At 44.8% G+C, this 23,338-nt stretch overlaps 2 non-coding genes across 2 annotated transcripts; one reads left to right on the forward strand and one right to left on the reverse strand.

Moving 5' to 3' along the window:
* Window positions 1–1,707: 1,707 nt before the first annotated feature.
* TRNAH-GUG (transfer RNA histidin (anticodon GUG)) lies at window positions 1,708–1,779 on the reverse strand. The gene has a single exon. It is a non-coding gene; the product is annotated as a tRNA-His (tRNA).
* A 15,512-nt stretch (window positions 1,780–17,291) lies between these two features.
* TRNAV-AAC (transfer RNA valine (anticodon AAC)) lies at window positions 17,292–17,364 on the forward strand. Its single transcript has one exon. It is a non-coding gene; the product is annotated as a tRNA-Val (tRNA).
* Window positions 17,365–23,338: the final 5,974 nt, after the last annotated feature.

The following is a 23,338-nucleotide window of genomic DNA, read 5'->3' on the forward strand; positions in this document are numbered from 1 at the left end:
GGGTTTTTTGGTGTTAATTGGTGTCCTTGATGAATATTCCGGGTGTTTTGATGAATAATCCATATCAACCTTTTTGTATGATTCTGCATTCATGGATGTACTGCAATTTTGGAGACATGGAGTAGGTACAAGATTAACTTTATCAGAAATTGCCAGCAGTCTTCTAGAATGATTTCAAACTGACTACTACAGATGCAATTGCTCCACAACTGTCAGCATTTGACGTACAAGTTCTTTTAAATACAATCGTGCTGGAGGGTAATGATATTGCCATGTAGTATTAAAGCTTATTTCCCTGATGAGTAAAAATGTCAAGAATATTTTCTTATAACTTTTGGTTATTAAAATATCCACCTTTGTGATCCAGTAAGACCCTGGCTTAGGCTTCCCAGGAAAAGGAAATCAGGTCCTGTGGTTGGTCACTGCAGTGCAGATGAATCCTTTGAAGCATCCCTTGGAGACAGAGACCCAAGACTGGGGAGTTCCCAGGAGCGGCTGCTTCTAATCCAATGACTGGGCCACCGAAAGCAGACTCATCCAATCTCTCAGGCCTTTGCCATTTCCACCCACTCTTCAGTAGAGTGAGGGTGGATTATATTTTTTAAATATTCTCTTTCAATCCATTCATTCACATTCATTTCCCTGAGTAATTTGAATTTCCAAGTCATCTCACTACCACAAAGGGAAAACTGTTATTGTTGGCATAAGCAGAAAGTATATGTAAAAATCAATACCAGAATATCAATATGATGGTGATCCAGGTAAATGTCCTGACTCTCCAGCTGCTGTTGTTTGGAATCCCTGTGGTCTCTATCAGGCAGTGGGCACATTTTCCCTTTTCCCTTGGACACTCACTCAGAAGAACTGTTAGGATAAATGTTATCTCTACTGTAGGGCAAGAGGTGAGCAAAGAAGAGGGGGTGGTGGATGGTGGGTGGGGGTGTGGACCAAGCTTGCAGAGGCAGCAGTAGAAGAGACAGCGCAGTGGCTGTGGGTGTGTGTGGCTCTGGAAGAGCTGATGAAAGGCAGTCAGTCTGGTGGGTGAGAGAGTGTGCTCTGCTTGTGTGGGGAGGGGCAGGAGAATTGGGAGATCTTTGCAAGAATTACTTTGCAGAGGGTGATTTGGTAAGGGTAGAGGGGAGGAGGGTGACCCTGAATGAAATATGGTGACCCTCGGGTTACGTGCTTATAGTTAGCTGACAGCAGAGGTGCTTGATCTTGAAGGGGCTTTCTCCAGGGCAAAGGCTTGTCCATTGCTTTTGTGTGGTGCTGAACTCCGTGATTTCCTTACTACTGGGAAACTCGACTTCAGAATTTCTGCTTGATAATCCCTAGATAGTAAAACGTGTATATTCATTTAGGTGAGTTTGAAGAAAGGACAAGCTTAATCTGTGGGGTGGCCATTGGAATAGCTTAGAGTAGCAGGGGATGATAGGCATTACTTGCAAAATGTATCAAAGGGCTTCATCATATATCAAAGTATATCTTCCATACTACGTTGATAAAAATTTTTCTGCATTTTGATCCTGGTGATGATTTCACATCAAATAGCTGTTCATTAATGAATTGTGCATTTTGTTCTGTGATTACACACCTTAATAATTTCCTTTTTGGATAGAATTGGTGGTCACATTTCGGAGAACCGAATGTAGACCATTATGGGGTTTAAGAAAAGACAAAAACAAGGTGATGCCAGGTGTAACCTAATGCCGTGACTCGGATTCGAACCGAGGTTGCTGCGGCCACAACGCAGAGTACTAACCACTATACGATCACGGCGTGCCACAATCCAAGCGCTGACAGCTGTCCTTAGTCTATGTCATTTGACATAAAATGATTGCAATCACTGCACTACTTTATTCTTGGAAACTTTACTCAGGTGTTCGTATTCTCTCTTTACTGGCTTCCGCTCTCTTCCTCTCAATTCTGATACAAGATGAGAAAACAAAACAAAATGAAAAAGCAATTCTCATCTCCCCATATCCGGCACGTGCCGTCTGGGAAGTCTGACTGTCCTCGTCCCCACCTCGCCGGCTTCTTTCCTGGGTCTTCGCGTTTGTCCCTTTGGACCGACCTTCCCCACCCGCTGGTTCCAGCTCTCGCCTCACCGACCGCGGCCGAGCTGAGGGAAAGCAGCGCCAGCGGCTCAGACGGTCAGGTGAAGGTGGAGCAAAGAACCGAAGAAATACTGGAGCCCAGCGAGTGTTCAGCTTCCCTCGACCCCCACCTATTCTCCCGGCTCAGACCGGGGTCGTCTCGGGGGCGCTGTTTCTGCGAGGGGAGGGGAGCAAGGCGCGGCTGGGGCACTGGGCACCCAAGGGGATGAGAAGAAGGCCATTTGTATTGAGCTTTGTGGCGCGATCCTTTAGCTCCTTTGCCTGTTAACCGGAAGGTTGGTGGTTCTAAACCTACCCAAGGATAACTTTCTCCTTGCACCTTTTAAGTAAGTACTCCAAGGTTCTCTGGTTCTTTTTACGCTACTCTTCCTTTCTAAAGAAGGCCCCCTTCACTACCCTTCTGTCCCTCGTTTCTGGACCTAAACCAAGAGCAGGTTGCCGGGCCAGGGTCACTGGGAGTCCAGAATATCCTGAAAGAGTGCAACTAGCAACTGTATCTCTTCACATTTCTCCTTTACGGTGCACGTTATATATAAACCCTACAATCTTCCGTTATTTTGAAAAATTTGTCCCATATTTCTAAGAGATTTAAACTTAAAATCTTATATTTTTCCTTCATCCCTTTGTGTAAATCCAGATTTCCAGCTGGTGTCAGTGTTGTTCTTCCAGGAGGATTCCTTTAACATTACTTGTGATGTAGCTGATGAAATCTTTAAATATTTTTATGTCTCAGTTCAATTCTGTCTCTGTCTTGTCCGGTTCTTTGCAACCCCATGGATTGCAACATACCAGGCTTCCCTGTCCATCCCCAACTCCTGGAGTTTGCTCAAACTCATGTCCATCAATCCTACCATGTCATGCCATCATATCATCTCATCCTCTGTCATCCGTTTCTCATCCTCTGTCATAAGCTTCTCCTCCTGCCCCCAATCCTTCCCAGCATCAGGCTCTTTCCAGTGAGTCAACTCTTCGCATGAGGTGGCCAAAGTATTGGAGTTTCAGCTTCAACATCAGTCCTTCCAATGAACACCCAGGACTGATCTCCTTTAGGATGGACTGGTTGGATCTCCTTGCAGTTCAAGGGACTCTCAAGAGTCTTCTCCAACACCACAGCTCAAAAGCATCAATTCTTCGGCGCTCAGCTTTCTTCACTGTCCAACTCTCACATCCATACATGACCACTCGAAAAACCATAGCCTTGACTAGACAGACCTTTGTTGGCAAAGTAATGTCTCTGCTTTTAAATATGCTAGCTAGGTTGGCCATAACCTTCCTTCCAAGGAGTAAGCCTCTTTTAATTTCATGGCTGCAATCACCATCAGCAGTGATTTTGGAGCCCCCAAAAATAAGTCTGACACTGTTTCCACTGTTTCCCCATCTATTTCCCATAAAGTGATGGAACCAGATGCCATGATCTTAGTTTTCTGAACGTTGAGCTTTAAGCCAACTTTTTCACTCTCCTCTTTCACTTTCATCAAGAGGCTCTTTAGTTCTTCTTCACTTTCTGCCATAAGGGTGGTGTCATCTGCTTATCTGAGGTTATTGATATTTTTCCCGGCAATCTTGATTCCAGCTTGTGTTTCTTCCAGCCCAGCGTTTCTCATGATGTACTCTGCATAGAAGTTAAATAAGCAGGGTGACAATATACAGCCTTGAAGTACTCCTTTTCCTATTTGGAACCAGTCTGTTGTTCCATGTCCAGTTCTAACTGTTGCTTCCTGACCTGCACACAGGTTTCTCAAGAGACAGATCAGATGGTCTGGTATTCCCATCTCTTTCAGAATTTTCCACAGTTTCTTGTGATCCACACAGTCAAAGGCTTTGGCATAGTCAATAAAGCAGAAATAGATGTTTTTCTGGTACTCTCTTGCTTTTTCAATGATCCATCGGATGTTGGCAATTTGATCTCTGGTTCCTCTGCCTTTTCTAAAACCAGCTTGAACATCTGGAAGTTCACGGTTCATTTATTGCTGAAGCCTGGCTTGGAGAATTTTGAGCATTACTTTACTAGCATGTGAGATGAGTGCAATTGTGCGGTAGTTTCAGCATTCTTTGGCATTGCCTTTCTTTGGGATTGGAATGAAAACTGACCTTTTTCAGTCCTGTGGCCACTGCTGAGTTTTCCAGATTTGCTGGCATATCGAGTGCAGCACTTTCACAACATCATCTTTCAGGATTTGAAATAGCTCAACTGGAGTCTCTTTGGTGTTCTCTAAAATCTCACCCTGCCGTCCCTGGGTGGGCTTGAACCACCAACCTTTCGGTTAACAGCCAAACCCGTTAACCGATTGCACCACATAGAAAATGATGTAAATGCTTCCTTGCCTCTGGATGGAGTAGACACTTCCCTGGTGGCTCAGAAGGTAAAGCGTCTGCCTGCAATGCTGGGGTTTGATAGTGAGTCAGGACACGACTGAACGACTTTACTTACTTACTTACTCATTCACAGGGTAAGACGTTTACCCTCAGGGAAAGGGTGCCATGCCCTTGCCCCCTATCTGCCACAGATGCCGGCGCCCTCAGAGATACTGGGATCCAGGGCTCGGACCCTCCGGGCCTGAACCAAATGAGATCCAAGAACAGCTGAACACCCGGTGGGCTCCCATGATGACTCTTTCCGCATCCTCGCCTACACCCAATGAATGAGAGTTTGCCCACCCTGACAAAGGCCTCCGGGGCCAAGGTTGTGCTTAGGTATCCTGTGTCCACCAGGTAATTTCCACCAGTGCAGAGATCTGGTGATGGTCGCCCTGTGTCTGCACCCCTGGGACAGAGTTTGGCACTCACCAGAACACTCTAACACTTGAAAAGCTACATTGTCATCTTTAGCCCTTTGTCCCATGAAGACCCCTGAGTACATATGGAAAAGTTTTCGAAGTGAACAGTTCTTTTTAAAAAGCCTTTATCCCAGCTATTTGATTTACCAGCATCCCGTGGGGTGGGCCATGGAAAAGCTTATTGGACACCACCTATCCGATGGAGTTCGGATAGTCCAGCTGGGTACTCTGCATTCTGCGGGGCCCACCTGGGAATGGGAGGGGTGGGAATTGAAAACCAAGTGCGGAAGGTGGGTTTGGGAGGAGGGCATGGAGACCTCCCAGGAGGCTTGGGAGAGACGAGCATTGTCTCAGTCCCCATAACAGAGTGAGGAAGGAAGCAAAGAGCTCTCCCCAAAAGGAAAGCAGGAGGCAAGGGATGGGGGGAATTGGGGAAGATGAGAGGGGAAGGGAAGGGAGGGGAGAATCAAAGAATTTGTGCTTCCACCCATCCCTCCTCCCTCTCTTGCCCTCTCTCTCCTACTTGCTCTTCTTCCCATCTCTACAACTGAGAAATCCTGACACAACCACATCTGAGAAGAAAGACCCAACTAATCTGTGCTCAGAAGCATAAACTCTTAGTTGTAAGAATGGTTCTGCCCATGTGAGGTCTTAGACAAATAAACTTCTTGTACCTCTCTTCTTTCTTTTGTAAAGTGAAAGCAATAAGACCATTCTTCATTCTGTTGTCAGATATGCCTGGATTTAGAAACTATTGTATCAATAATGTTATAGGTGGTGAAATAATATTGTTGTCATTATCCTCTGAATCTTTTGACAACCCCTACCCTTATTTATTTCACGTTAAATTAGCTTGTTGCTTCTAGAAATTTCTGTAAACAGAATCAAGACACTGGCTGCTGTGACTGTTCTTCTTCACCAGTTCTCTGATTGCAGGTCTGGAACCAATATATGGGCTGGAGGAAATGGGAAGAACACACATCTCCACCCAACATAAACTGACCTCATCTGATTCCTTCCTTGCCCCTTGTCAGAGCTCAGTTTTCCGGGCATCCTGGCTATTCTGTGATCTCTCAACCTATTTTCCTGGATATCTTTTCTTCCTATATCAGCCAGAGACCATTTCTGATCCTTGCATTTAGAAACTTTGACCGACCTTCAGGTTCTCCTGGAAGAGCTCTTTGTGTTGTTTGTTACCACTCAACTTCTTCATTATCCAAAAAAGTTTCATCCTCTCACCCTGGAGCAATGAACTTCCTCTTCATAAAAGAACTTCCCCTTTGCCTCCTTCTTCCTTGAGTCAACTTCTATCCAGCCTCTGGGAACAAAATAAGTCTCCAGGCAACACTGGGCTTCTTTCTGACTCTGTTTTTTGGCCATCAAAAACAGATGCTACTTTTTCTGTTCTGTGTATTGGACAAGGGAAGAAATGACATTGGGTGAAAATGAAGAAAGAAAAACTATTACTCTGAGCCATAATGTGGATTTATACCTATTATTCATGTAAATACTTAGTATAATGGTATTTTGTGTACATAATACCGTCTACACTGTAAGACAACTTAGATACAGACCTTCTATGATCCAGCAATCAGTGCTCTTGGCTATACTGATTTTGTATGCTTTTTGAAAAATTGTGAAGCTTCTGGGTCTTGATATGTTAATTGGAATGAAATTGACTTGACCAATCTGACAAAAAATGTGTGACTGCCTAAATGTCAGAGCCCTGCCTTGTGGCCCCTCTGACATGTAGTTGATTTGAGTCACCCCAGGGGAGTTTGGCCCGGTTTGTCTGAGTGTTTTGTTCATTTTTACTTATCTTGTAAATCTAACAAATATACACTTGTAAAAAAAAAAAATTCTACCCCCCCCATTCAGATGTGTGAAGAAGAATAGAATCCTCCAGCTCCACGCTCACTGGACTGCTGACACACTTTATATATTACACATAAGAGATGGTGGTGGCTTTGGAGGTAATCCATGCTATGTGACCAAGGGAAACCCCACCTCCTGACAACCATCTGCCCTCTCTGGGCTATGGTGAAAGGGTGAAAGCAAAGGAAAGGAAAATAACACTCTTATTTGGAGAAATTTTACCTCAGGATGGGACACTGGCAAACAGAGGCAGAATACATGGTTGATGATGCAGACTTCAGGGGCTCTTCCATGGGCCGAAACCTGAAGTGGATTTTACCTCATTTTCGGAGGTGCAAGTGAAGTGAGACAAGTCAGTCAAAGGAGACGAGCAGAAAGAACGCAAAGGGGATGAGCATCTACACTAGTCAACAGTGTACAAGTCAGGTCGGGTCCCTAGAAGAACTGCCTTGAGATTACCAGCCAGACATATGGAGCCTAAAGAAGCCCTTATCCATTTCTGGTGACAAAGAGCAGGTATCTTTCAAAGGGGTTCCATGGTGTAACAGTGAGCACTCAGAACTCTGAATGCAGGGATCCAAAAACTGGGTGGGACCTTTCTGGTTAGTTAGAACTAGGACACTTTTTACTCCCCTAATAGGACCTGCCTTCCAGCTCCCATGTCCCCCAGCGGCGTGGTTCACACGGACCTGGCGCACAAGTGTGGGACCGACCCGGGGCATCCTCGCTGGACCCAGGTGGCTCTGCCCATCCCTGACCATCGGAGGCCTGGCCCCTGCACTGCCCTCTATCCCCCGCCCAGGGGAGCAGCGACCCAGCCAGTGCTGCCCCCTCATCGGGTCACCCAGTGTCTTGAGGGCAAAAGGGAGAGGCTGTGCCCCCCGAGTCCTGCCCTGAGAGGGGGCTTCACTCTGCATGCCTTGTAGTCGCTGATCAGTCAGGATGGCAGCTTTCTGTTACAGGGTTCCAGACCTGACTGGGAAGAACTATGATTTATTCAGGTTCTCTATTATTCCAAATATTAATTGACCCTATCCTAGTTTATTGTGATTTTATTCAGAGTTTCTCACTCCTAAGTCTCCGCTGGACACACAAATCCGCTGTTCTGCCAATATTTGAACCTTGACTCTTGGAAATCTCTTCCATTGGTCCCAGCTCAGCCTGAAAGAGGAGCATGGGTCGCAGATTTCAGAATCTGAGAAGACCCCAGGTCCCTGACCCATGGCCGCTGGGCCAGGCTGCTCTGGGGCCAAAGGGGAGAGGAGCCACTGAGAGTCCAGAGCCGGACCGGCTCCTTCATCCTGCAGTGACTCTGCTCCACCAAGAAGACTTCCCATGACGGTGAGTGGAGCAAAACAATTGTGTCCTCTACTGCTTGGGAGAAAAATATGGATGAGGCCTGGGATGGACTTGAATAGCTAATTAAATTGTTCCCTTCCAGGTGCTAAGGAACACTTCTCAGATTGTTATACTTTGGAACCTACAGTGGTTAAAGAAGGACTCAGTGACAGAGTTGTCTTTGTTAAGTTGCTCAGTCATGTCCGACTCTTTGCAGCCCCATGGACTGCAGCACACCGGGCTTCTCTGTCCATCACCTTCTCCCGGAGCTTGCTCAAACTCATGGCCATTGAATTGGTGATGCCATCCAACCATCTCATCCTCTGTCATCCCCTTCTCCTGCCTTCAATCTTTCCCAGCATCAGGGTCTTTTCCAATGAGTCAGTTCTTCCCATCAGGTGGCTAAAGTATTGGAGCTTCAGTCTCAGCATCAGTCCTTCCAACGAATATTCAGGGCTGATTTCATTTAGGATTGACTGGTTTGATCACCTTACTGTCCAGGGGACTCTCAAGAGCCTTCTCCAACACCACAGTTCAAAAGCATCAATTCTTTGGTGCTCAGCCTTCTTTATGGTCCAACTCTCACATCCATACATGACTACCGGAAAAAACATAGCTTTGACTAGATGGACATTTGTTGGCTAAGTAACATCTCTGCTTTTACATATGCAGTCTAGGTTGGTCATAGCTTTTCTTCCAAGGAGCAAGAGTCTTCTGATTTGATGGCTGCAGTCACCATATGCAAGTCATTCATTTTTTTATATTTAAAAATGTTAAATACATATAAAGAAGAAATAACCTGTCATCCATAGTCCCACCTCCTGGAATGAACTACTGTTAACATCTTTACATATGTTCCTTCAAATCTATTTTTAAATTTCCAAGTTTTAGCAAAAAAGTGCGTGGGTTCATGCTAAGTCACTTCAGTCCTGTCTGACACTTTTGGACCCTATGTACTGTAGTCCACTAGGCTCCTCTGTCCATGGGATTCTCCAGGCAAGAATATTGGAGTGAAATATTCCAGGGGATCTTGTTGCCCCAGGGATCGATCCCAGATTTCTAGTGTCTTTTGCATTGGCAGGTGGGTTCTTTACCATTAGCATTACCTGGGAAGCCCCTAAAATATATACGTTTATTCTATAAAATTCAAATGATGCAGAAAATGCAAATATGTAAAATTTTGAAACATCTTAAATTCAAAAGTAACTTCTGTTAATGTAGGTAAATGTTGATGGAGTCATTTAGGCATATCAACAGAGAGAAGAATATATACAAATAAACTTTTATATTTGAGCTCTTATAGGTTCTATTCCTATTTTAAAGTATTTCCATTTAACAGTGCATAAATTTAATGGAAAAACACAAAAGTAAAGAAACTGTTGAACTTTCAACTTGTTTACCTTAAGAGAGATACATTTCTAAAAGAACTCTAATGCTAATAATAATAACAATGATTATAATTTAATTAAGCAATTAAAATTTGGAATAATTTTTCTCATTACTGTTTAAAAATATAATTTCTTAAGACATAATTTTAAAATAATGCAATGGATCCATTTCAAGTTTGATGACTTTTGAAAAGTGAATGTACCCATGGCACCACTACCCTGTTCAAGAACATCTCCAGTATTCCAAAATATCTTCTTGTGCCCCTTTGCGGTCAATCCTCCTACCACTCCCAGTCCCAGGTACTCAGTGATCTAGTTCTTGTCATTAGAGATTAGTTTGCATTATCTAGTAATTCGCATAAGTGGGTCCACAGAGTATGTACTCTTTTCATCATTCAGGATGATGCTTTAATCCATATTGTTGCCATATATCAGAAATTTGTTTCATTTTATTGAAGAGTGTCATTCCTTTGAATGAATATATCACAATTATGTCTATTAACCTCATGATGGACATTCGAATGGTTTTCCATTTAGGAACCTTTTCATAATGGTTTTCAATTATGAACAAAGCTACTATAAGCAAGTCCCTTTTGTGGGCATAGGATTTATAAATTCCATGTAAAATTTTTTATTCTTTAATATGAATTTATTTTGAAAATGGATGTTACATTCATAAAGAAAAAATTTATTGAAATGTTTAAAAATTTACTGAAATGTTACAAAATAATGAAGTACCAGCTTAGCTTTGATTGTTTCCTACTGGAATATACTTAATATTAGCCGCATGCCTTGCCAGCTGTAGTACCTGATTATCTCATTTAATCTACACAATAGCTTTATGAAGTACCTATTATTTCTTTCATATGACACTTGCAAAATTGACCTAGCAAACTGGAGATAACCCAAGGTCAAACATAAGGTAAGTAGTGGTATCAGGACTAAAAGGAGGCCCACCTCCCACTCACCCCCGGTGTTGGGCTCATTGCATTTGGGCTAAATGTTCTCTGCCCTTCCTGGTTTCCTGTCTACCTTTCTCTCTGATTTGTGTGATTGAGACTGACCCTGGCAACCAGCATTTCCAGGTCTTTCTTGCCCACAGAATCCAATAGGTGCAGCCAAACAAATGAGATCAAAAGGGAGAGAGGAGGAAAGTGAATGATAAAGGTTACCTATCATATCAGCAAATAAAGGCTGATCTAGCCACCAGCCACTACCAACCTTAATAAGTACGTTAAAAAGAAATTTATCCACTATTTGAGAGGGAAATGGCAACTCACTGCAGTATTCTTGCCTGGAAAATCCCATGAAGAGAGGAGCCCTGTGGGCCACAGTCCATGGCATCACACAACAGTTGGATACAACTGAGCGTACATGACTGAACACAGACTATGGGATCTTAGTTCCACAAACCCTGGCCCACCGCTGTGAAAGCACCAAGTTCTAACCACTAGACTGCCAAGGAATTCTTGTCACATCTTAAGATGTCAGTTACCTAGGTGTAAACATTGTTCAAGCACTTCATTATATGTGTACTTGAAAGATGCAAGAGACTGGATCGTAAATATTCTCATCACAAAAAAGAAATGAGAATTATGTGATGGGATGGAGGTGCTAGATAATGCTCTGGTGGGAATCATTTTGCCATATATAACTGTATCCAATCAACATGCTGTGCACCCTAAACTCACACAGTGTTATATGTCAATTAATCTCAATAAAGCTGGAGAAAAATTAATTAAAAAAAGAAAGAAACCTGTCTGTTACATCTTTGGAACCCATCAAAAGCCAAGGGGGACATGTTCCAGTGCTGCAAGTTCGAGCGCTACCCAGTTGGGGAGGAAGAAGGCCTGCTTACTCACTGGCTGCCTGGCCAAGATTGTTGGCTTTGGCTCCAGCTGTTGAGGGGAGCTCCACTGACCTTCACCAGCACCAGGAGGACCAGATCCCTGCAGATGCCCACTTCATCTTCATGAGGCATTTAGATGAGGAAATCACCGAGGATTTCTTCTTTTCCCCTAATCTATGCCCACCTCTCACTGTGTCTCTTCAAGACCATTGTTGGATGCTGTCTGGATAGGGCTTAAAGGAGATGCTGCCCTTCTCCTACTGGTTTCTTCTTGCCCAGATGTTACTGCCTGCAGGATGAGAACCAGAGGGGCCAGGAAGGCACCAGGTGCATGAGAACCAAAAGTTGCCACATGAACCCAGGTGTACCGCTCACCTGCGCCTCGCCAGCTCTGAGCAATTTGAATTTATGCCCCATCCGGAGCTTCTTCACCAGCTCCATGCAAGGTGTGGGGCTGTAGACCTGGTGACAGGGGCCACTTGAGGTGCCCTGGCCCTGCCCCTGACCCTCAAGGATAGGCCGGAGAGAGGCCAATATTGACTGGCTTGGCCAAGAGAAGTCTCAACCATGGCCCAGCCCACGCACTGGAGGTTAAAAGTCTCAAACCCTCTACTTTTAGAGGAGCTGGATCTCAAATTGAATCCACCTCCACACCTTTATGAGGAAAGTTGAGGGACGAAATCAGACCAAGAAAAAGATTATGTGCACCAAAATGCACAGCAAATCAAAGAAAAACAGTATTTTCTGACAGGTTGGCAGTGTGGTATGAAAAACTGGTGTCGAAGAGAAGAGTGTTTAGTCTGAGCAAACAGAGCATCAGGTAAGATGGGAAAACATCCCTGTCACAGGGGTGGAAGGGGAAAGACCCAGAGTTTTGCTTGGAGCCCTGGGGCCTTCCCTGGTAGTGTTATTCACTGAGGCCATCCACTTTCCTGAGTCCGCAGTGCTTAGTGATATTTGGGGACCCAGGTCTCAGCTGGGGGCCTCCTCATCCCCCTCCTTCCTTTTGTTTTTGAAGACAGAATCCCAAAGGTTTGCACCACTCTGATGTTTGCTTTTCAACTATCAAGCTCCCTAAAGCATCTGGGCCTTGCTAATTGAACAAGTAACTGACCAGAAGCAGTTCACTGACATGCCTGAACTCAAGCTTGGGAGAAGAGTGGAGGGTGAGGAGAGCAGACTGTATGGCTCCCAAGTGAATTCAAAGCTCTGATCATTTCTGAGAGCCGAGGCCACCAACTCCCTGCGTGATGAATAGGGCAACCTGGGTGCGTGTCCACAGCACCGGAGGAGCAGGGTCTACACTGTAGGGCGACAAGTTCCTCCGGGCTCAAACAAAGATAACCCCTCTCTCCCCACTCCTGTGGCTTCCCAGAGCTGAGGCATCCACCTCTCAGGGGCATAGCAGTGGGACTGGAGACTCTGTGCTAGGTGAGGGATCTGGAAGCCAGACTCTGGGGGCCCAAGGGTCCTGGTTTTGGGGGGAAGGGTAGAGCCCTAGAGCAGGGGCACATGGGAGCTGCAGTCTCCTCCTCTGACATATCACTGGTGGTTCCAGGTTCATTCTTCAGTTTGAAAGACTGGTGACAGAAGAATGAGGGCAGAACCAAAGGTTTACATGGACATAGTGTCAAGCAAAACACAGGCCTTGTTTCTGTAGTGTAGTGGTTATCACGTTCACCTCACATTCAAAAGGTCCCGGCAAAAAACAGAATTTCCCTTTTCCTGAGATTTACATTCCCATTCAAAAACTACAAAGCAGGGTGAAAGGTGTAGCAGCATGTGCACTTGCATTTTCTTTGGCCCAGGTACAGGGGGACATAAAAAGAAATGCAAAAAGCAGAATGGTTGTCTGAGGAGGCCTTACCAGTAGCTGAGAAAAGAAGAGAAGCTAAAAGCAAAGAAGAAAAGAAAAGATACACCCATTTGAATGCAGAGTTCCAAAGAATAGCAAGGAGAGATATGAAAGCCTTCTTCAGTGATCAATGCAAAGAAATAGAGCAAAACAATAGAATGGGAAGCACTAAAGATCTCTTCAGGAAAATTAGAGATATCGAGGGAACATTTCATGCAAAGAAACGGTGTGGACCTAATGGAAGCAGAAGATATTAAAAAGAGGTGGCAAGAATACACAGAAGAACCATGCAAAAAATATCTTCATGACACAGATAACCACAATGGTGTGATCACTCACCTAGAGCCAGACATTCTAGAGTTCAAGGTCAGGTGGGCCTTGGGAAGCATCACTACAAACAAAGCTGGTGGAGGTGATGGAATTCCAGCTGAGCTATTTCAAATCCTAAAAGATGATGCTGTTAAAGTGCTGCTCTCAGATGCCAGTAAATTTGGAAAACTCAGCAGTGGCCACAGGACTGGAAAAGGTCAGTTTTCATTCCAATCCCGAAGAAAGGCAATACCAAAGAATGTTTAAACTACTAAACTATTGTGCTTATCTCATATTTAGCAAAGTGATACTTGAAATTTTCCAAGTTAGGCTTCAACAGTATGTGAACCAAGAACATCCAGATGTTCAAGCTAGATTCTGAAAAGGCAGAGGAACCAGAGATCAAATTGCCAACATCCACTGGATCATTTAAAAAGCAAGAGAATTTCAGAAAAACATCTACTTCTCCTTTACTGACCATGCCAAAGCCTTTGACTGTGTGGGTCACAACAAACTGTGGAAAATTCTTCAAGGGATGGGAATACCACACCACCTTACCCATCTCCTAAGAAATCTGTGTGCAGGTCAAGAAGCAACAGTTAGAACATGACATGAAACAATGGTTCCAAATTGGAAAATGAGTATGTCAAGGCTGTGTATTGTAACCCTGCTTATTTAAACTTTATGCAAAATACATCATGTGAAATGCCAGGCTAGATAAAGCACAGGCTGGAATCAAGATTTCGGAAGAAATATCAGTAACTTCAGATATGCAGATGACACCACCTTTATGGCAGAAAGAGAAGAGGAAGTTAAGAGCCTCTTGATGAAAGTGAAAGAGGAGAGTGGAGAAGCTGGCTTAATACTCAACATTCAAAAAACTAAGATCATGGCATCTAGTCCCATTACTTCATGGCAAATAGATGGGGAAACAATGGAAACAGTGACAGACTTTATTTTCTTGAGCTCTAAAATCACTGCAGATGGTGACTGCAGCCATGAAATTAAAAGACATTTGCTCCTTGGAAGAAAAGCTATGACCAACCTAGATAGCCTATTAAAAAGCAGAGATGTTACTTTGCCAACAAAGGTCTGTCTAACCAAAGCTATGCTTTTTCCAGTAGTAATGTATCATTGTGAGAGTTGGACTATAAAGAAAACTGAGCACCAAAGAATTGATGCTTTTAACTGTGGTGTTGGAGAAGACTCTTGAGACTCCCTTGGACATCCAGGAGACCAAAGCAGTCAAACATAGAGGAAATCAGTCCTGAATATTCATTGGAAGAACTGATGCTGAAGTTGAAGCTCCAATACTTTGGCCACCTGATGTGAAGAGCTGACTGTTTGGAAAAGACACTGATGCTGGGAAAGCTTGAGAGCACAAGGATAAGGAGACAACAGATGATGAGATGGTTGAATGGCATTACCGATTCCATGGACAGGAGTTTGAGCAAACTCAGGAACTGGTGATGGATGGGGAAGCCTGGAGAGCTGCAGTCCATGGGGTCGCAAAGATTTGGGCAGGACTGAGCAACTGAACTGAAGAAACTTGGGAGGAGTTCCTTACCACCTGAAAGCCCAGTGGGTCCTACAACCAGCCCTCCTCCTTTCTCTGCTCTGAGTCACCTTGCAGAACAAGCCACAGTCTGAATCCAAGGAGGGCACAGGACAAGGCTGACTGCAGGATACTTTTATCTCCTGATAGCCCCTCAACTTTTCATCTGGGCCCTACAGCATCTCTATCGGTGACACCTATTATCTCTGACACCTGTTATCTCTCTGAAAACCAAGAAGTTCATCCTTTGTGAAGAAACTTAGCTTTCCATCACCCTGGCCTACTTGCGGGACAAACCGATTTGAGTCAGAGAACAAAAGGGAACGAATTCAACTCTACACCAGGGCTCGAGCCAAAGACCCAAAGGTGAAGAGGGTCAGGCTCTGCAGATTCAGCTGGTCGTGGAGGAAAAGCAGTTGGTCCTCCTGCCATTATCAGGGGAGGCCCGGGAGTCAGGACAGAGCTCAGGGAGTAGACTGACACGCTCATCACTGGCTGAGAACCAAGTGGCCCCTGCTTCACAAGGAAATAGGTTCCGGAAGAGAGCTTGACCTCTCATCAGCCCTGGATTGCAGGTCTTCCCCTACGACCTGCGGCGCTTACCTTGACCGGTCTTGGATGAGGCTGAACCTCTGATCGAGGCGTGAGGCAGCCGGTGTTGTGCTTTGTCTTGGGCTATGTCTCTCTTTGGGCATGTCTACGGGGGCAGGGGATGGATCCCTCCTTTCAGCGCGCTCCAATCTCCGGCTCTGGATTCCCGCCCCTTCCTTTGGTGCTGCAGGGCGCTGGGTAACTGTGGTCCCTCGGGCGCCCGCTGTGCATCCACCCTGACGGGGAGAGGACCACCGCACTCTCGTCCCGTCCAAGTGGGACGGCAGCACACCGCAAGCGACAGAAAGACGACGAACCCGCTCCCTCTGTCTGGAGGTGGGAAGTGAAAACTAGGACCTGAAAGGGAGGAAAGCAAGGGGAAATCTCATGAAACGTCCCGATCTAAAGCTATTTTCAAGTCCGCCTCTTTGGGGACTCAGGCCTCCAGACTGCACTCGGAGTCCACGCGGAACCAGCCGGAGCCCCGCGGCCCTGGGGCCGGTGTGCCCTCTGGGTGCGCTTTCCTAGGGTTTGAGCCCCTGAACCTCAGACGGGAAGGAAAAGCAGTGACCACCTCATTAAGAAAAGGAGAAAAGCCCCTACTGGAGAAAACGGCACATGCATGCCTAAACTTGAGAAGCTTTACTTCTAGAGGAAACCAGAGACAGACAGACAGACAACATTGCATTAAAGTCTTTCAGCGAAAAGAAACTCTGCCTGCTGTGAGGTGAACACGAAAACCCTTCAAGACACCTGCTTTCTGTGAAAACCGCTTTTACCTCTCTGTTAAAATTCACTGTCCATGAGATGTTGAACTGGAAAATTATAAAAGGCAAACAAAAGACGTTTCAGACATTGTAAAATGTAAAACAAAGCTGTCCTTCAAGAAGAACCTCAAGTTTGATGAGGAAGGGATGAAGACGGTCAGATCTGCGTGGACTGCGCCTGGCTCCTCCGCGGCTTTATGCGGGGCCTGGTAGGCAAACGAATTCAACAAATGACCTGAGCCTCAGCCTTTGCTGCGCTGCCTGCTAAACGTGAAAATGTGATGCAAGTCTTAGACTTAAACCAGAGGACTAGAATCAGCCACAGAGGCAGCAACCTAAGGAACCCCTCTCCCCACCCCCGCCCAGTGCCAGACGGCGCCGTAGAAGAGGTGCTGTGAAAGGGCTGTGAGACAGCGCACGGGTCAGGCGCATCGGAGCAGAGGGGAGGGCCGGTCAGAGGAGAGGGCGTGTCATTCGTGTCACCAGTGGAATTTAAAGCATCGAGCTCGCTGCCCGCTGGCGCCATGAAAGGGGAGTCTAAAGCGTCCATTTGCAGCCTGGAAGGGCTGCGTCCACCTTGCAGGACATCAGGCCGCCTGGGTGATACTCACCTAACTCCCCTGGCTGCTAGGGCACCTGAGGACTGAGGACTCAGCGGGGGCGACCTCTGTGCTTGGGCGCAAAGCTGGCACACAGGAACCTCGCTCCTGGAGAGGCATGGAACCCTTTATCAGGCCCTTTCAGGAACTGCAGATCCTTACTTGACGGATTGCCTGTGTTTCCAGAGTCCTCTTCCTTTGCAAATTTGAAGGTCAGGTGTGTTCAAACATGCAATTCTTGGTTATGTCTCTAGGAGATATTAGCTCTGTGGTTTCCGTAGTGTAGTGGTTATCACGTTCGCCTAACACGCGAAAGGTCCCCGGTTCGAAACCGGGCGGAAACAACTCCACTTTACCGCAAACTTTTAGATTCATATTTTAAACACAAAATGGAGGCCGCCGCGTGGAGTGACGCTTGGAACTTCAGCTTCACCATCAGTCCTTCCAGTGAGTATTCAGGGTTGATTTCCTTTAGGACTGACTGGTTTGATCTCTCCTTGACCTGCATACAGGTTTTTCAGGAGGCAGGTAAGGTGGTCTGGCACTCCCATCTCTTGAAGAATTTCCCATATTTTGTTGTGATCCAGACAAAGGCTTTAGCGGAGTCAATGAAACAGAAATAGATGTCTTTCTGGCATTCTCTTGCTTTTTCTATGATCCAATGAATGAAAAACAGAGGAAAAGGATAGAACAAAATTACTCGGGAAAATATATGGAAAAAGTTAAATAGACAGTACTACAAACAATGGAGGAAATTTCACTGGTAAAAGGAGTTTACAGGATGGTGATGATGAGCCTACTCTTTCATGAATTCTAGGATTCCCAGTCAATCTGTTTTGCTGCAGAGATCCTCTCTGAGGATCAGGGACTATCTGGTCGTAAGTCCTGTGTGTATGTACAAGACACAGTGGAGTAGGGTAGTAGTGGAGCTTGGGAGAGGATGCACAGACTAGAAACAATCGTACATCATTTACGTTCTAAGAGTGAGACAAGTCCCTGGGTGGGCTCGAACCACCAGCCTTTTCGGTTAACAGCGGAGCGCGCTAACCGATTGTGCCACAGAGACTTGAGGAAAGTTTATTCCTCCCTCCCACCGAAAGCAAGCATACTTGCATACTTAGGGACCTAGGCAGAGCCACCTGTGTTTCGCAGCATGAAGTTTCCGCCTAATAGCGTTTCCGCAGCACAGCGTTTCTCCAGAAAACAGGTGAGATGGAGTCCACTCAGCTTGTTCGTTCCCGTCGGGAAACCGAGATGTTCCTAGGGCAGAAGGTCACCTGAGCTCTCCCGCCGCATATTGCTCCAAGTCCGCCCAAGAGACACCCCAAGCTTGAGCCGAGGGGCTCCCGAAGGAAGCTGTTGGCTCCTGGTGTTTGCTCTCCCTTCATCCGACCGTTTGTGCTTCTGGGCAGTGGTTTAGTGCGTGTTGTCCCTGTGGCTGCAGCTGGGAAAAGATCAGTTTGTCATGATCCACACAGTTAAAGGCTTTACATGTCTTTGGACTTCAGGAAAAGAAAGGTGTGAGGCCGGCGAAAACATCCGAGGAAGGACAAGAGCAGGAGAGAACAGAGAATGAGCCAGAAGAGAGAAAGGGACTTGAAGGGAGGAGCGGGCTGGTACTGCGGCAGGAGCCGTCGCTGGGTTGGGGCATCCCAGCGCTTCACTCTGGAGCCGTGCCCACCCTTTACTGAGGTGTCCCGGAATCCAGTTCGGTTCAGTTCAGTCGCTCAGCTGTGTCCGACTTCTTGTGACCCCATGAATCGCAGCAAGCCAGGCCTCCCTGTCCATCACCAACTCCCGGAGTTTACCCAAACCCATGTCCATCGAGTCGATGATGCCATCCAACCATCTCATCCTCTGTCATCCCCTTCTCCTCCTGCCCCCAATCCTTCCCAGCATTAGGGTCTTTCCCAGTGAGTCAACTCTTTGCTTGAGGTGGCCAAAGTATTGGTGGCCAAAGTAAGAAGTTTCAGCTTCAACATCAGTCCTTCCAATGAACACCCAGGACTGATCTCCTTTAGGATGGGCTGGTTGGATCTCCTTGCAGTCGAAGGGACTCTCAAGAGTCTTCTCCAACACCACAGTTCAAAAGCATCAATTCTTTAGCCCTCAGCTTTCTTCACCGTCCAACTCTCACATCCATACATGACCACTGGAAGAACCATAGCCTTGACAAGATGGACCTTTGTTGGCAGAGTAATGTCTCTGCTTTTCAATATGCTATCTAGGTTGGCCATAACCTTCCTTCCAAGGAGTAAGCATCTTTTAATTTCATGGCTGCAATCACCATCTGGGAATCCGGTTAACCTCAAAATGCAAAGCTGCTGACCTGGCATTTGTTCTGGCATTGTCCTTTGCCAGTTCCATGAGGAAGGGCGAGGTGGGCTGTGTGGGTTTGCAGGTGAATGAAGACCTGTGGGCTCCCTTGGAGATGACTGGTGGGCAAGGCAACACACAAATTCACTTTCCCCTTTGCAGGCTGGTCTTCAGGGTCTCAGTGGGAAACTGGAAAATCTGAGGGCCAATGTCCATATTTATTTCCAGATAAGGAGATAAATAGCCAAGCAGTCAGTGAAAGTGGTTGTGTTGGTTGGGGAGTGGGGGTGGGAACATGAGAAGGGATCAGTGGACTACTCTTCGGGGCATGTGTAACTTGGTATCATTCATATGTGTGTGTGTGTGTGTGTGTGTGTGTGTGTATACACACATATATACATAGTAAGGTCCATTGGTTATATTTTAACTTTAAATTTTTATGTAGTGATAAGTAAATATATATTGTATGTAAAGTTCTGGGTCTTGTGTCATGTGTAAGAAGGTTTTCCACTGTAAAACCTTAATTTTTTTTATTGGGGGATTTTTAAAGTAAGGAATTGGACTACTGTTCCCCTTTTGATGAGCTGATCAGATGAACGAGTAAACTGGCAGATGCCAGTAGCCCAGGAGGTGACTGCTGGTCAGAAGGGATTCCTTCACTCTCTCTTGAAAGTTCAACTGCCACTGTAAGGTCTCAGTAACTTAAATAAAACCACACCCATACTTTATGCAGTGTTGTGCCAAAATGCAAGAGCTTACACTCAATGATGACATGCAGATTGCCATGTGCCCAGGCATGGTCTACAAGTTTTACATGGGCGTACTCACTTGATTCTTTCAACAGGCTTCTATCATGTCATCATTTCACATATGAGAAATCTGAGACATGGAAGGTTAAGTAACTTGTCTAGTCACTCAATCAGTGAGTGGCATCTGAAACTAGCATTTTGAACTGGAAGCCTGCCTGGCTCCACAGGATATGGTGCTAATCAAAGAGGAACACAAATGGTAAAAATGTTTGGCAAGAAATTTAAGTCTGTATATTTCTTTGACAGAACACCAAGGAGGAGTCACATAACATGAATAAAATTGTCTGCATTATTCTCACGAACCACTTGCCTCCCAAACACCTTTCTTATTCCAAGAGCTGCTCCCCTTGAATCCCCAACTTAAAAACACCCTCTGCAAGAATTAGGTTTTTCCTTCCTTTTGTCCTTTCCTCTCACCTTTCCAATAGCTCTTCCATAGCTCTTCTGTTCTTTCACTTCCAGGTCATTCATTTTTTTAATTAAAAATATTAAATAGATCTAAAGAAGAAAATAAGCAGTCATCCATAGTCCCACCTCCTGGAATGAACTACTGTTATCATCTTTGCATGTTTTCCTTCAAATCTATTTTTAAATTATTCTAAGTTGCAGCAAAAAGTGCCTGGGTTCATGCTAAGTCATTTCAGTCCTGTCCAACTCTTTTGGACCCCAATGACTGTAGCCTGCCAGGCTCCTCTGACCATGAGAGGATTCCAGGCAAGAATATGGAGTGGGTAGTTATGCCTTCCTCCAGGGAATCTTCCTGAACCCTGGATAGACCCCACATCTCTTGTGTCTCTTGCATTGGCAGGTGGGTTCTTTACCATCAGTATCACTTGGGAAGCCCCTAAAGTATATATGTTTATTTTAAAACTTGAAATGATGCACAAAATACAAATATGTAAAATTTTGAAACACCTTAAATTCAAAAGTAACTTCTGTTAATGTAGGTAAATGTTGATGGAGTCACTTAGGTATATCAACAGAGAGAACAATATATAAATATGCTTTTATATGATTGAGCTCTTATAGGTTCTATTCCTATTTTAAAGTATTTCAATTTAATAGTGCATAAATTGAATGAAAAAACACAAAAATGAAGAAACTGTTGAACTTTCAGTCAAATTGTTTACCTTACAATGTGTATGTCAAAAAGAATTCTCTAATGCTAATAATAATAATGAGTATACTTGAATTAAGTTATTAAAATTTGGAATTATTCTTCTCATTACTTTTTAAAAATCAAATTTCTTAAGAATTAATTTTAAAATAATACAATCTATCCATTTAAACTTTGATGACTTTTGACAACTGAACATACCAATGGAACCACTACTCTGTTCAAAAACAACTCCAGTACTCCAAAATAACTTCTTGAGGTCCTTTGTAGTCAATCCCCCTACCACTCCCTGTCCCAGGTATTCAATGATCTAGTGGTTTTCACTAGGGATTATTTTGCCTCATCTAGTAATTGCATAAGTGGATCCACAGAGTATATACTCTTTTCATCACTCAGGGTGATGTTTTAATCCATATTATTGCCATATATCAGGAATTTGGTTCATTTCATTGAAGAGTAGTATTCCTTTGAGTGAATATATCCAATTATGTCTGTTTACTTCGTGATGGACATTTGAATGGTCTTCAATTTGGGGACTATTATGAACAAAGCTACTACAAGCAAGTCCCTTTTGTGGGCATTTGATTTATAAATTCCATGTAAATTTTTTATTCTTTAATATAAATTTATTTTGTGAATGGATGTTACATTCATAAAGACAAAATTTATTGAAATGTTTAAAAAATGTATTCAAATGTTCCAAAAGACTGAAGTACAGCTTATCTTTGATGGTTTCCTACCAAAACATACTTAATATTAGCCACATGCTCTATCAGCTGTGTTACTTGATTATCTCATTTAATCTACACAAGTTTTATGAAGTATTTATCATTTCTTCCATATGACACTTTCAAAATTGGCCTAGCAAATTGGAGTTGAACCAAGGTCAAACGGAAAGTAAGTGGTGGCACCAGGACTAAAAAGGAGGCCCCCAGATGTTGGGCTCATTACATCTGGGCTAAGTGTTCTCTGCCCTTCCTGGTTTCCTGTCTACCTTTTCCCCCTGATCTGTGTGCTTGAGGCTGACCCTGGCAATCAGCATTTCCAGGTCTTTCTTGCCCATGGAATCCAATGGGTGCAGCCAAACAAATGAGATCAAAAGGGAGAGAGGAGGAAAGTGAATGATAAAGGTTGCCTGCCATATCAGCAAACAAAGCATGCTGTGCCATCTAGCCACCAGCCACTACCGACCTTAATAAGTGCGTTAAGAAGAAACCTATCTGTTGTTGGAGTAGAAAATAGCAACCCACTGCAGTATTCTTGCCTGGAAAATCCTGTGAAAAGAGGAACCTGGTGGGCTACAGTCCATGGTGGGCATCCCCCAGAGTTGGATATGACTGAGCATGCATGACTGAACACAGACTGTGGGATCTTAGTTCCACAAGCCCTGGCCCACAGCTGTGAAAGCACCAAGTTCTAACCACTAGACTGCGAGGGATTTCTTATCACATCTTAAGATGTCCAGTTACCTGGGTGTAAACTTTGTCTAAGCACTTCATTATATGTGTACTTGAAAGATGCAAGAGACTGGATCGTAAATATTCTCATCACAAAAAAGAAATGAGAATTATGTGATGGGATGGAGGTGCTAGATAATGCTCTGGTGGGAATCATTTTGCCATATATAACTGTATCCAATCAACATGCTGCACACCCTAAACTCGCACAGTGTTATATGTTAATTATATCTCAATGAAGTTGAAGAAAAAAATTATAAAAAAGAAAGAAACCTGTCTCTTGTATCTTTGGAACCCATCAAAAGCCTAGGGGGACACGTTCCAGTGCTGCAAGTTCAAGTGCTACCCAGCTGGGGAGGAAGAAGGCCTGCTTACTCATTGGCTGCCTGGCCAAGGTTCTCGGCTTTGGCTCCAGCTGCTGAGGGGAACTCCACCGACCTCACCAGTGCCAGGATGGCCTCGTCCCTGCCTACACCCACTTCACCCTCTGGAGTGGCTTAGATGAGGAATCACCGAGGATTTCTTCTTTTCCCCTAATCTATTCCCACTCCTTCACTGTGTGTCTTCAAGACCACTGTTGGATGCAAATGTACAGGACTTAAAGGAGATGCTGCCCTTC

The sequence above is a fragment of the Giraffa tippelskirchi genome, chromosome 5, assembly GCF_054371585.1.
Source record: "Giraffa tippelskirchi isolate mGirTip1 chromosome 5, T2T-mGirTip1v1.2.pri, whole genome shotgun sequence".
Classification (NCBI taxonomy): Eukaryota; Metazoa; Chordata; class Mammalia; order Artiodactyla; family Giraffidae; genus Giraffa; species Giraffa tippelskirchi.